This window comes from Dromiciops gliroides, chromosome X (assembly GCF_019393635.1).
Source record: "Dromiciops gliroides isolate mDroGli1 chromosome X, mDroGli1.pri, whole genome shotgun sequence".
Classification (NCBI taxonomy): Eukaryota; Metazoa; Chordata; class Mammalia; order Microbiotheria; family Microbiotheriidae; genus Dromiciops; species Dromiciops gliroides.
In genome coordinates this window covers 26,759,415-26,772,766 of record NC_057867.1, presented here as the reverse complement: position 1 = coordinate 26,772,766, position 13,352 = coordinate 26,759,415, and the positions used below count along the sequence as shown (strand labels likewise).

At 42.5% G+C, this 13,352-nt stretch overlaps 1 pseudogene; it reads right to left on the bottom strand.

The window, feature by feature from the left end:
* Positions 1-944: 944 nt before the first annotated feature.
* On the bottom strand, positions 945-12,973 carry LOC122733891 (annotated as a pseudogene).
* Positions 12,974-13,352: the final 379 nt, after the last annotated feature.

Genomic DNA, 13,352 nt, shown 5'->3' with positions numbered 1-13,352 from the left:
AACACCCTTATCTGAGGCTCCACTGAGGAGCAATTCCAATAGAGGCCCCCTATGGTGAAATAGGTGGAAGTTAGGAGTCAAATGTCCATGGGGAAAAGAAAGCCTGGCAGGAGGAAGACTAAAGAGTGTGGGAGACTGAGGGAAAAGAAAAAAAATACCCAAAACAAAACAAAAAATAAAATGGAAGAGATAAAGTGAACAAAGAAAAACACCAAATACAATGAATAAATACTATAGGTATAAGATACATGAGTAAAGATACTATGAAAAAAATAGAATAGAGCAAAGAGAACCTAAAGCAACAGATTTTCTTTGCATAGTAAGAAATAGCTGTACAAAATCAAAGTGGGGAAACATAGGAAGACATGAGATTTCTTCTACCAAAAATAAATGACATCAGAGACAATATGTGGAGAGATAATATAAGAACCCCATGGCTTCTAGAAAAGCATAATGAGGCAAAAAACATGAACATCATATTTCACCTTAAATCTATACCATAGTGCCCTCTGGAATTCTAACTCCATAATTTCCAAACTTCCCTCCAATTTAGACCTCTTCTTCTCATGTTCCTTCTTCGGCATTTACAGAGACTCCTCCAAGTTGATGCCACATTCTATCATCTTTAGCACTTCGTCCTGGTCAGGGAGTCAATACTTATTGCACCCTACTGGCACTCCCAGATTCTCTCTTTTTTCCCAGCTGACAGTTTATTATCACGAATGCAACCATATAAAAACATAAGTTAAGAAAAACACAGTCACGATGTCACCCCTGGGCTCCTCACTCACCCATGGGAGGGAGCAGGGTGTGGGCGTGGGGGTGGAGGACAGAGTACAGGGAAGGGGCTGCCCCCCCACTCCAGGCCCCCGGGTGGGGGCCGGCTCCTGTGGTGGGGAGGGCCTGCTAGGGCAGGGGCACATGGGAGTGGCCCCTGGGCCAGCTCAGGGCATCTGGTAGTCTGTGGAGAAGGAGAGCTCACACAATTGCCCTTTGAAGTCCAGGTCTATGGTGAAGTCGAGGTCTCAATTGTTCTTGGCGTTGGGCCGCATGCCAATGGTGCCAAAGATCCCCTCACCTGTCTTCACCATGAGGTAATCCTCCATGTAGAAGACAGTTTGCTTCCAGTGTGTGTAAGGGGACTCGGGGCTTGTGGAGAAGCCTGTGTGCTTGTGGCACTGGGTGATCTCGATGTTGAAGTAGGTGACCAGCGTGTGGACATAGTTGTTCCTCTTCACTTGCAGACAGAAAGGGGAAGTGAAGGTAAGGTCATCCATGCACACTGTGTAGACGTCCACCTCCTTGATGAGGCAGGCATTGGTCACCAGCTGCTTGGGGTCCACCGTCGACGAGAGGTTCCTTGATGGCTACATCCTTGATACAGGACATATCGAAGCCATAGACTTTCTCCCACCAGTGAATCTTGTAGTCCTTGTATTGCCAGTCCTCAATGGCAGTCACATACAGTTTGTCCCAGTCAGGGAAGATGAGCCCATTAGAGGCGAGCCACTTGTCTTGGGCATGTAGGACAGTGTTGAGCATGGATTCATAGAAGAGGCAGTATCCCACCCACTCACTGATGATCATATCCACCTTATCCACAGGGAGCTCCACCTCCTCCACCTTCCCTTTGATGATCCTCACCACGTGGTCAAGTTTGTTGGCCTTGACGATGTTGACAGCGTAGTCGGAGATGCTGGAGCACTCAATCCCAATGACCTTCTGGGCCTGGCCTTGGCAGCAAACATGCAGAGGATGCCAGTGCCCGAGCCCATGTCCAGCACCACCTTGAACTTGAACAGGTGCCGGTTATGGAACATGGAATTACAGTAAGTGAGCTTCAGCACCTCGTCCTTGAGCATCTCCTTGTGGATGCCAAAGTGGGCATAGGAGTCGAAGTAATATTCCTTGGACGTCATATCTTCAGCAATGGGCTTCCCACTGCTCTCAGGCTATGTGCAAGACACCTCCATGATGTAGTTCATGGCCTCGGCTGTCACCACCATCTTCTCTCCCTCCGACTTGCCCACAGATAGATTCTCTCTTTGCCACCATCATCTAGCAACATTTCCTCCTTTTAGGTATATCCTGTCCAAATTTATCACCTGGTCCAGATCCTAATAGCCATACCAGTCCACACAACAGTCTCCCTCCTGTCTCAAAACTTTCTGTAACTGAATCACAGGGATACTGTGATCACAGGAACATTTCCATCCCTACCTCCTGTCTTATACCAGGAGACTTCAGCATACACTTTGTTCCCTCAACCACCTTAACAGATTGACATTCTAATTGTTACTCACAGAATCCCACCTTTGTGCCTTTCTACTTGAACTGAACTCTCTCCTCCTCTCTACTTCTTTTAAATTTTTAATTTTTTAAAGTGGGGCAATGAGGGTTAAGTGACTTGCCCAGGGTCACACAGCTAGTAAGTGTCAAGTGTCTGAGGCCGGATCTGAACTCAGGCCTCCCTGAATCCAGGGCTGGTGCTTTATCCACTGCACCACCTAGCTGCCCCTCCTCTACTTCTTAAAATCTCTGGTTCCCTTCAAGCCTCAGCTCAGGTACTACCTGGTCTATAAAACCTTTCCTGATCTCTGTAGCTACTAATGTTTGGCCCTGCCCCATATCACCTTGTCTTTATTTTGCATAAACTTATCTAGGCACATATTGTTTTCCCCTCCTTACCCACTTCCTCTCTAATTGAATATAAGCTCCTTGAGGTCAGGGCTTATTTCATTTTTGTCTTTGTATTTCTAGAACTTAGAATAATGCCTGGCCCATGGTAGGCACTTTCTAAATGCTCATTGACTGAGTGATGGATCACTACCATTATCACTGTCACAGTGTTGCTGTTATTACTATCAGCACCCTCATATCACTACCACCATTACTGCCACATCACCACCAAGAACGCCATTGCATTGACCCCATTGTTCTTGTCCTATCATTATCATTCTCACTGTATCATGATCGTACCATTACTATCACAGTACTCTCACTGTTAGCATTGGCCTATTGCCAACAGCATTACTAACACCATCACTGTGACATAAGAAACCCTTATTACTTTTACATCAACATCGTGGTGACCTATTATTGCTACCATATCACCACGACCATCATGGCTGGATCACTGCCAGAAGCCCCATCATTGTTTTCTCATTGCTTCCATCAATATCGTTACGAAAACACTAGTGGGACGATCAAATCTCCAACACATTCAGGTCACTACCTTCACTGTCAGATGTGCAACATCACACCTGTCGTGTTCCAACCGTATACCCTTTGATTCTACCCATTTAAAGAACTCCCAGTGAGGAAATGACTTTTCCTGAAAGACACCTGAATCTTCTCTGCAACTTGGTCTCAAGAGTTGTCTGGGATGCACAGAATCACACAGATGAAGTGTGGCAGAGTTGGGATGGGAACTGAGGTCATCTTGACTCCAAGGCCATCTTGCTACCCACTGTGTCACAACAGCAATAACAACAACAACAACAACCCCCTCAAAGTTCAACTCATCATCCATGTTGTGATGGAAGAGAATGTCAGCCAGGATGGTGTACAGCAAGGACTATGTGGACCCTGAGATCATTATGATAGCTGTAAAAACCTGGCAGACACCCTGAAATGCTAGCCAATTGGGCTCTGCTAATGCTACTTATTGGGTTATCACCTTAATCATGTGACGGTATAGCTCCTATGAATCTCAGAAATAGATAGGGCAACATAGGGTTGACAGCTGGCCCTATTGGAACCATCATGTTGATCAGCTCAATGTCCATAACAAGGACCATGACATGAGAGGCAGAATTCTTTTGGAATACACCTAAGGACCAGCATCAAGTACCACCATAACAGAAGTAGCTTGACAAAACCACTGAAGATCTGCAAAAGACATTGGAAAATTACATCTAGCCAGTGTACACAGTAGAAAACTTGGAATACCATATTGGCTAATTAAAGACAACAAAAGTGAACACAGAGAAATCTGGGAATCTGGAAAGGGAAAAGTATGTTAGACATCATCTGTACCCTTGATCAGCAAATAAGAACAAAATCCCCAAAGTTAAGATTCAATGCAAAGAGGGGCAGCTAGGTGGCGCTGCAGTGGATAGAGCACTGGCCCTGGAGTCAGGAGGACCTGAGTTCAAATCCGGCCTCAGACACTTAACACTTACTAGCTGTGTGACCCTGGGTAAGTCACTTAACCCCAATTGTCTCACTAAAAAAAAAAAAAAGAACATAGAGGATAACAGAGTAAATAGAACGCAATCTGAGAGGGAAAGGCACTAGAAGTTGGAAGAGTCTAGGAAAGACCTCCTGGAGAAGATGAGCTTTGAGTTGAGTGTTGAAGGAAGCAAAAGGAAGCTTGTGATTTGAGGAGAGGAGGGAGAGTGTCCCAGGTATGGTTAACAGTCGGTGCAAAGGCAAAAGGAGATGAAATAATGGAGGAGCCATTGGAGGACAGGATGTGTGGAAGGGAATAAAGTAAAAGAAGTATGAAAAGATTGGGGGAGGGGCAGATAGGATGTTATCCAATACTCTAGTTTTTGTTTAATATGGTACCAGGAAAGCAATGTTAACGTTTACCTCATTTATTAATTATTGCAATGCCTTTGATTCACCTTAACTCTTGTGACTTGGTCACATACTATAAATATCCAGGGTGTCCTGAAAGTCCTTTAAAGAAGACAATTGCACTAAGACTTTTGGGATACCTTTTATAAATAGACCCAAGTCTAGGGAGACCACTTAAGTACTTGCTGAACACATAGAAAACTGTCATTTTTTTTTTTTTTGCGGGGCAATGGGGGTTAAGTGACTTGCCCAGGGTCACACAGCTAGTAAGTGTCAGGTGTCTGAGGCCAGATTTGAACTCAAGTACTCCTGAATCCAGGGCCTGTGCTTTATCCACTGCGCCACCTAGCCGCCCCCATTTATTTTTAACCCACCCAATAATGTCAAAAGGTCAATGAATAGAGAGTCCCTGGTCTGGAATCAGGAAGACCTGTGTTCAAATCCAGCCTCAGACACTTCTGAGCTATGTGACCCTAGAGAAGTCACTTCACCCTGTTTGCCCAAGTTTCCTCATGTACAAAATGAGCTGGAGAAGGAAATGGCAAATCACTCCAGTATCGTTTCCCAGAAAACCCCAAACAGGGTCATGAAGAGTCAGACATAACTGAAACTACTGAAAAACAAGACTGAACAATGACTAAAATGACTGGACAACAATAATGTCAGAAACAATGAATATTACATGTGGCATTTGCGGGGTGGGGGAGACAGTTTAAGCCCACTATGGTTCTGTCTGGTCTTCAATACATTATTGGCACTCCTTAATAGAACTGGATCTGACTCTTAAGTAAAAGAGCAAGTTATATCAAAGCATCATCTTAATCATTTCATGTACATATATAGCATCAAGTTATATGGGACCCCTGATCTTCTTTACTTCATAGAAACTTTCTCCAATGGTATAAAAATATAATTTATGCTCAAGAAGGGCAAAATCCTTCATGCACGCCAAGGAAGAATGGAGAGACACTAAGTAATGAGAGAGTAAGAAAGTGTGGAAACTCCACCTTTCTATGGTTAAGGGGAGAATTAATAATGGATAGAGTTGGGGTCAGTGAGGTGACACAGTGGATAAAGCACCGGCCTTGGATTCAGGAGGACCTGAGTTCAAATTTGGCCTCAGACACTTGACATTTATTAGCTGTGTGACCCTGGGCAAGTCACTTAACCCTCATTGCCCTGCAAAAACAAACAAACAAAAAACAAAACAAAATAAAAGAATATCAGTCTTAACCTATACTTCTGGCATGCTGAGGTGGACAGCATCACCCATACAATGTTAATGAAATCTGGCTCATCCCCCCCTCCCCTCCAAAAAAGCGATATAAATAATAATACTTCCTCATCAAAAAGGAAGAAGAAGATTGATCGGATAGACTCAGAGTGCACAATAACCAGGTATATTTATAGAAATATTTGGGAACAACCAGTCCTCACTGCACAAAGCAGTTGGAAAGGCTATATAAAATGGCAGCTAGATGGTATAGTGGATAGTGTTGGATCTGAGTTCAAATTCAGTCTCAGACATGTAAGTATAACTATGTGATCCTGGGCAAGTCTGTTAACCTCTTTCTGTCTCAGTTAACTCAACTACAAAATGCAAATAATAATAATGCCCATCTCCCACAGTTGATATGAGTAATGAGCTTTATTTGGAAAGCACTTGGCATAATACTTATTTTCTTCCCCCTCCCCTATATGCTACTGAATTTGCTGAATCTAACTGAAAGTGTCTTGGGGTTTTTTGGGTTGTTTTTTTTTCCTTCATAGGTAGAGCCTCTACTCTATGGGCTAAGGACCAAGAATCATGACAGCTGCATAAACTCAATAAAAAATATGTCAACAAAGAAGCATCAAACAAATGGCCAAATTGTGCACATTTGTTTATAGAATCTTGTGGGTTTATGATAGAGATTCCATAATGAGTCATTGCCATGAGAAATTATAGGAGCCAGGACATATCGATCAATGCAGCTTATACATAGTAGAAGCTGTGCACCATAGAATAGAAGGTTGTAAAAAAATTTCTCTCCTAGAGAGCTAGAAAGACACGATCAGATCATTAGAATCATATGCCAGAAGCTCATTTATCCTTTAAAAACTAACAGGTCACAAATCCTCATACTAGTAATATGCAACTAAAAGTATCTTTGCAAATACAACAAATAAGTTATTCTGGAATTGGAGTATCATTAAAGATAAAACAGAATTAAAATATAAGAACGACCAGCTCCTAGTTGGGGATGTAACACATTTAAAAATATCTGGTAAGAAAAAAAAAATATCTGGTAAGAAAAAAAAATATCTGGTAAGAAAAAAAAATATCTGGTAAGAATTTATTTGCTTTGAAGTATTACAAATCTAATAAAAAAGAAGACCCATTTATTTATTTATCTATATGCTCATCCATATATATATATATTTGTTCGTTTGTTTGCAGGGCAATGAGGGTTAAGTGACTTGCCCAAGGTCACACAGCTAGTAAGTGTCAAGTGTCTGAGGCCGGATTTGAACTCAGGTGCTCTTGACTCCAGGGTTGGTGCTTTATCCCCTGCTCCACCTACCTGCCCCCCAAAAGGACTTTTTTAAAAAAAGAAAACTTGGGCAGCTAGGTGGCGCAGTGGATAGAGCACCGGCCCTGCAGTCAGAAGGACCTGAGTTCAAATCCGGCCTCAGACACTTAACACTTACTAGCTGTGTGACCCTGGGCAAGTCACTTAACCCCAATTGCCTTACTAAAAATTTTTTTAAAAAAAGAAAAAAAAGAAAACTTCCCATGTCCCTATACCATGCTAGATATTATGATTGAGTAGCTACAATGTATGAAGATGAATAGCAGCAAAAATATTTAGACTACTTTGTTGTTGTTCAGTCATTTCAGTTGTGTCTGACTCTCCCTGAACCCATTTGGGGTTTTCTTGGCAAAGATACTAGAGTGGTTTACCATTTTCCTCTCCAATTCATTTTATAGATGAAGACACTAAGACAACAAGATGAAGTGATTTGCCCAGGGTCAGAAAGCTAGTAGGTGTCTGAGGCCAGATTTGAACTCAGGAAAATGAGTCTTTTTTTACTCTAGGGCCAGTGCTCTGTGCACTATGGTGCCAGCTATCTCCCCATTTAGACTTTACATAAAGATCAAATCCAAGGAAGGAGCCAATAGGAAAATTCATGGCTTCAGATATCTTTACACAAATATGTAAAACATGCTGTTCTAGCTCAGTTTTTGATCTATTGCCCTGGAGTGGTCTGAAGTGAAATATTCAAGTAACAAGTTCATTTACAAGGTAGGATATGCATCAGACGTATTCATATAGTGCACAATGGGTACATCTCCAGTGTGAGCATTTATGCCTTGGAAATTGGCAAATCGGGAAAATTAGGATTTGATGGATACTTTTGCTGGTTGATTAGACTTAGGAAAGTGATGGAGAAAATGTTAATAATGCGGGTGAAAGTGAAAAGTGTGTGGTGGATACGTTTTCTTTCCCCACAGGCTGGTTGTTAAACATTTACCAGAACATCCCTAAATATGACTCTTAAGCAAGCAGCATAAGTTCAGCTTCCCATAGTCTCTACTGACTTGTAAATATGTGCTTAGTGACCTTCAGGTAAAGGTGGTCCACATGGATGGAAGGGTTCCCTGCTGTCTGAGAATCTGATGATGAGCAGGTGCTAAATTGGCCCCTCTATACTATACTCCCTGAAAGGCTGCCCCCCTATTAGAAGAGGGCTGTCCCGGAGGCCCATAGCTGAATTCCAGGTCCCACCCAGAGGAAGTTCTTTATTAACTGAACCTATGTGCTGGACAACAGTTGCCTAAACCAGCTACCAGCCTACTACATGTGGGTGACAAGCTAGATCAATTTAAAAAACTTAGCATAAGGAGACAAATTTGGCCTCATGAGCATCTTTGAGACTTGGCTGGTCAAGACCCATAAATAAAACATAACTCTGGAAGGGTAGAGTCTCATTATACCACATTCCCTTCCGCACACTGATCCAACAACACTGATTTTTCTCAGTGTTCCTTCATCTCCTAACTCTGTGTCTTTTCACTGGATGTGCCTTCCATCCACCCACCTATCCACCCATACCTGGGGTACTCTCCCTCCTTCCTTCTACCTCATTACTTCCTTGACTTACTACATGTCTTAGCTCAAATCCTTTCTTCTTTCAGGAGACCTTTCCCACACACCCTTCCCCCAACCCAGTTCCTTCCCTCTGAGATTACCTTCATCTGCTGTGTATATAATTTGTATATACATAATTATTTGCCTATTGTCATCCCCATTAGTATTTAGCATGTGAGCTCCTTGAGGGCAGGATAATGTTTAGCACCATACCTGGCAAAGAATAAGTACTTAATAGATGCCTGTTGACTAACTAAAAATCTATATGGGCAAAGTAGGGACAAAGTAACATTACATATTAATAATCAAAATTTAAATCAATAATTAATTATATATAACACAACTATTAATAATACAATGATAATAATTATTAACATAAAATGAAAATAAGATTAATTTTTAAATGAGGAAATCCAGAAATCAAAAGCATATAGCTTGATGGATAGCATTTAGGTAATGACCAATGGAGGCAGAAAAAAGTGATATTGTCATCATATTACACTACAAACCACCTAGGCAGAAAGGGAACATAGATGAGTTCATGAAACAGACTACAGGCTTGGAACAAAGTCAGCTTATAATAATGATGATGTACTTTAATTATCTGGATATCTGTTATTCTCTCTCTCCTGGGCTTTCTCTTTTCTTTTCTCTTTGGATTCTGTCCAATAATGATCTCATTAGCTTCTGTGGATTCTACTGTTATCTCCATGCACAAGACTTCCAAATCTATATATATCTAGACCTCACATCTTTCTTAAGCTCCAGTCCTTCATCTCTAGCTTCCTGGCCCATATTTCTCTTCAATTCAGCATGTCCAACACAGGACTCATTTGATTCCTCCTTATGGTGCTATCAAGGACACCTCCCCCATCCATCTAGTCACCTATTTTCATAACCTCAGCTCTTCCCACTCTCTCACCACCCATCCATAATCAATTTTCAATTCCTATTATTTCTTTCTTTTTAAAAATTATTCTTATTATTTCTATATCCTCCATGTCTCTCCTGTTTGTCTCCTCTTTTCCAGGGGCTCATCGTTTCTCATGTGATCTAATGAAATAGTTTCCTAATTGGTCTCCCGGGTTTCAGTTTCTTTCCTCTCCAATCCATCCTCCACACAACTGACAAATTGATATTCCTAAAGCCCATATCTGACCATGCTACTCCTCTGCTAAAGAATCCTATTGCCTCTACATTAGAAATACAAAGTCTTCTGTTATTTAAAGCTTTTTACAATCGCTCTCTAGCTTAGCCTAGCTCTTCACGCCAAGTGGCGCACTGGATAGAACACTGGCCTTGAAGTTGGGAGGACCTGAATTCAAATCTCATCTCAGACACTTACTAACTATGTGACCCTGGGCAAGTCACTCAACCGCAATTGCCTTAAAACATTGGAGACCATCTCCAGTCATTCTGATCTATATCTTGCCACTGGAGCTAGATGGCTCTGGAGGAAAGAGTGAAGTTGGTGACCTCACACAGCCCTGCCTCACTTAATACAATTCAATGCAAGGCAGGACATTATCACTCAATGTCATGGTCCTCTACGAGAATGAAGGACAAACAACAAAAGCAATAATAAGCTCTTCAGGCGGATTCCTTAACCTCATAATAAAATGAGATATTCGTAAAGTGCTTTGCACAGTGTCTGGCACATAGGAGGTAAATGTTTAATAATGCTTGTTCCTCTCTCCCTCATTCACCCTACCTCCAGCCAGACTGGCCTCTTTGCTGGTTTCTGTGCAAGCTATCTCCCAAACACTCTTCCTCCTCACCTCAGCCTCTTGGAGGCTGGAGGTCCCTTCAAAGCTCAGCTCAAGTGCCAGCGGTCTTTTGTGATTTCCCCCATCTATTAGTACCTCTCTGTCATTATGCTTTTAGCTTCTGTGTATCTTGTATTTCTCTGAGAACATGTGTTGTCCCTGTAGTAGAATGTCTGGAAGGCAGGGTCTGTCCCAGTTTTGCCTTTGTATCTGCAGCACTTTGAACAATGCTTGGTACAGAGAAGGCTTCTGATAAATGCTTGTGAGTTAATTGATATTCATAACCCAAACAAGGAATGTAACATTACTGTGTTAATAGATGTAGGAAAGTCTTTTGATGAAATCCAGTCTTCATTTATTCTCAAAACACTAAAAAAGCATAGAACTAAGTTAACTTTAATTTTAAAAGAAAAACACAACAGGGGGCATCTAGGTGGTACACTGGATAAAGCACCGGCCCTGGATTCAGGAGGACCTGAGTTCAAATCCAACCTCAGACACTTGACACTTATTAGCTGTGAGAACCTGGGCAAGTCACTTAACTCTCATTGCCCAGCAAAACAAAACAAAACAAAACACCCCCCCCCCAAAAGCCTTCTATCTAAAATGCACAGCATCGTCCCTAATCATAAACACCAATAGTCGTTACAATCTCATCAATTGTGACTTCTTTTTAAGTTTTTCTTTTCATTTTCTTCTGGAAAGATTCTGATAATGTAGGGTGAATGATTCTGATAGTACAGCAGTAAGGGTGGGTTTGGTGGCTGCAGAAGCACGTGGCTAGACTTGAATGTGTTAATGTATGTGGGCCAAGATTGGGAGTGCCTTTAAAGAGTCCTAGATCCTGATATTCTACCCAGAGAAGGCACATTCTCCGGCAATGTCAGCCTTGGGGATCGCCTCATAAGTCATGCTAAGTCTGAGACGTCTGGAATCTGGCTTTCTAGCCTAGACAGGGGGACTTCCTACCCCATGTCAGCGGGGAAATAGGTAGTGTGGGGGCCTTAGGTAGTCCTCTTTAAAGAACTACACATCTATGGGCAGCTAGGTGGTGCAGTGGATAGAGCACCAGCCCTGGAGTCAGGAGGACCTGAGTTCAAATCCAGCCTCAGACACTTAACACTTACTAGATGTGTGACCCTGGGCAAGTCACTTAACCCCAATTGCCTCACCAAAAAAAAAAAAGAACTACACATCTCACACAATCCAATTAGAATAAAATGGTCTTTTATTTGGGTGATAGAGACTGTAAAAAGAGGGAAGAATTCCCTCTTGGGGAGGAGATGGCTTAGAGACAGACATCTTTTCTCCTTCCCCCAATGGAAGGGAGGGAAAAGCTTTTACAGATGGTGGATGGGGTGACTGACCACCTGACAATGGAAAGTTCCCTTTGGGGATGGAGAATGTTTGAATGAGGGGTGGGATGGGGAAGGCTTGAATGAGGGGTGGTGGTCCTGACTTCTAGACTTATCTCTGTCCCCTGGCTCTGCTCAGGTGGTAGCCACATCTAATGGACTTATCTTCCCTCCTCCTCCTCCATCTCCTCCCACCACCACCACCTTCCCCTTACCCCCCCCTCCTCCTCCTTCTTTGGGGCAATGAGGGTTAAGTGACTTGTCCAGGGCCATACAGCTAATAAGTGTCAAGTGTCTGAGGTCATATTCGAACTCAGGTCCTCCTAAATCCAGGGTTGGTGCTTTATCCACTGTACCAGCCAGCTGTTCCCCTCTCCCTTACTTCTTAGGTGAGTCCATCCTTTAGGTCAGCTTCTCAAGGAGATTTACCCCAGAGCCATATCACCCCTATGATGCCAGAAGCCAGCCTTCTGTCCAGAAAAATGCTAGCCTCATGCATTGCATTGGGGATTACTCTGAACTGGTGAGTTTGGGCATTGAGTCTTCTACCGAAAAAAGGGAACTTTCCTGAGCCTTGTGCCTCTTAGAAAGAGACATGGGTTGCTCATTCATACATAGGGCTCTAGGTGCTGTGTAGGGCACCAAGGAACTCAATATCATGATATGGAAGACCAAGGGACTTTGTACTCAACTATGGCAAGATCACAAAATTCTTTTGGAGTTTAAAACAAAATCAAAGAAAGAAATACAGAATATATTTGAGACTATGAGAAGCAACAGTAACGGGATGATATGAGATCAAGGGCGCACATATAGGGGCTTGGATTTGACAAAGGAAATTCAGCACCAATACAGCAATCAAAAAAGACAGCCCAAATTAGGAGGGAAGGTTCCTGTTTTTGTGTTTCCTATGGAGTTGAGATTTCATACAGATGACCAGTCACCACACAAGCAGGTTCTGACACTGTAATCCCTATGAGTTTGTCTGAAAACTGAAAGTTTTATGTTCTGCTCCCAATAAGCATGCTACTGTTGCTACAGCAGGTTCAAGGAAACCGTCCCCACTGTATGGATGTGGGAATTCATCACCCAAGATGCTCAGCTCAGTCACTGCCATGCCATTGACAAATTCCATTTTTGAGATTCTGAGCAAAGCTGGGGGAAGGCTGTAGGATTGAAGGAGATTATTGCTACCCTTATGCCATCTGTCAAAGAACTGAGAAAGGAAGAAAAGGGGGAAGAGAAAGGGAACACTTAGCAGAAAGTGTCTCTTTAGAGCAGATGCTGTCTGCTCTGTGTCCAAAAGAATGGAGTATCAAGACCATGTTTATTAACCATCTCTCCATATTGCAGCTCAACTACTAGCCACCCTGGAAGAAGTACAACCTCTGGTGCCTCCCTGCTTTCCTTCATGTAGGAATCAAAAATTAGCAGCTGCTTATCTCTGAGACCTCATCCCAATGGGCTTGCTTCAAATAGGAGAAAGGACTTAAATTGACATGGAAAATCACTTT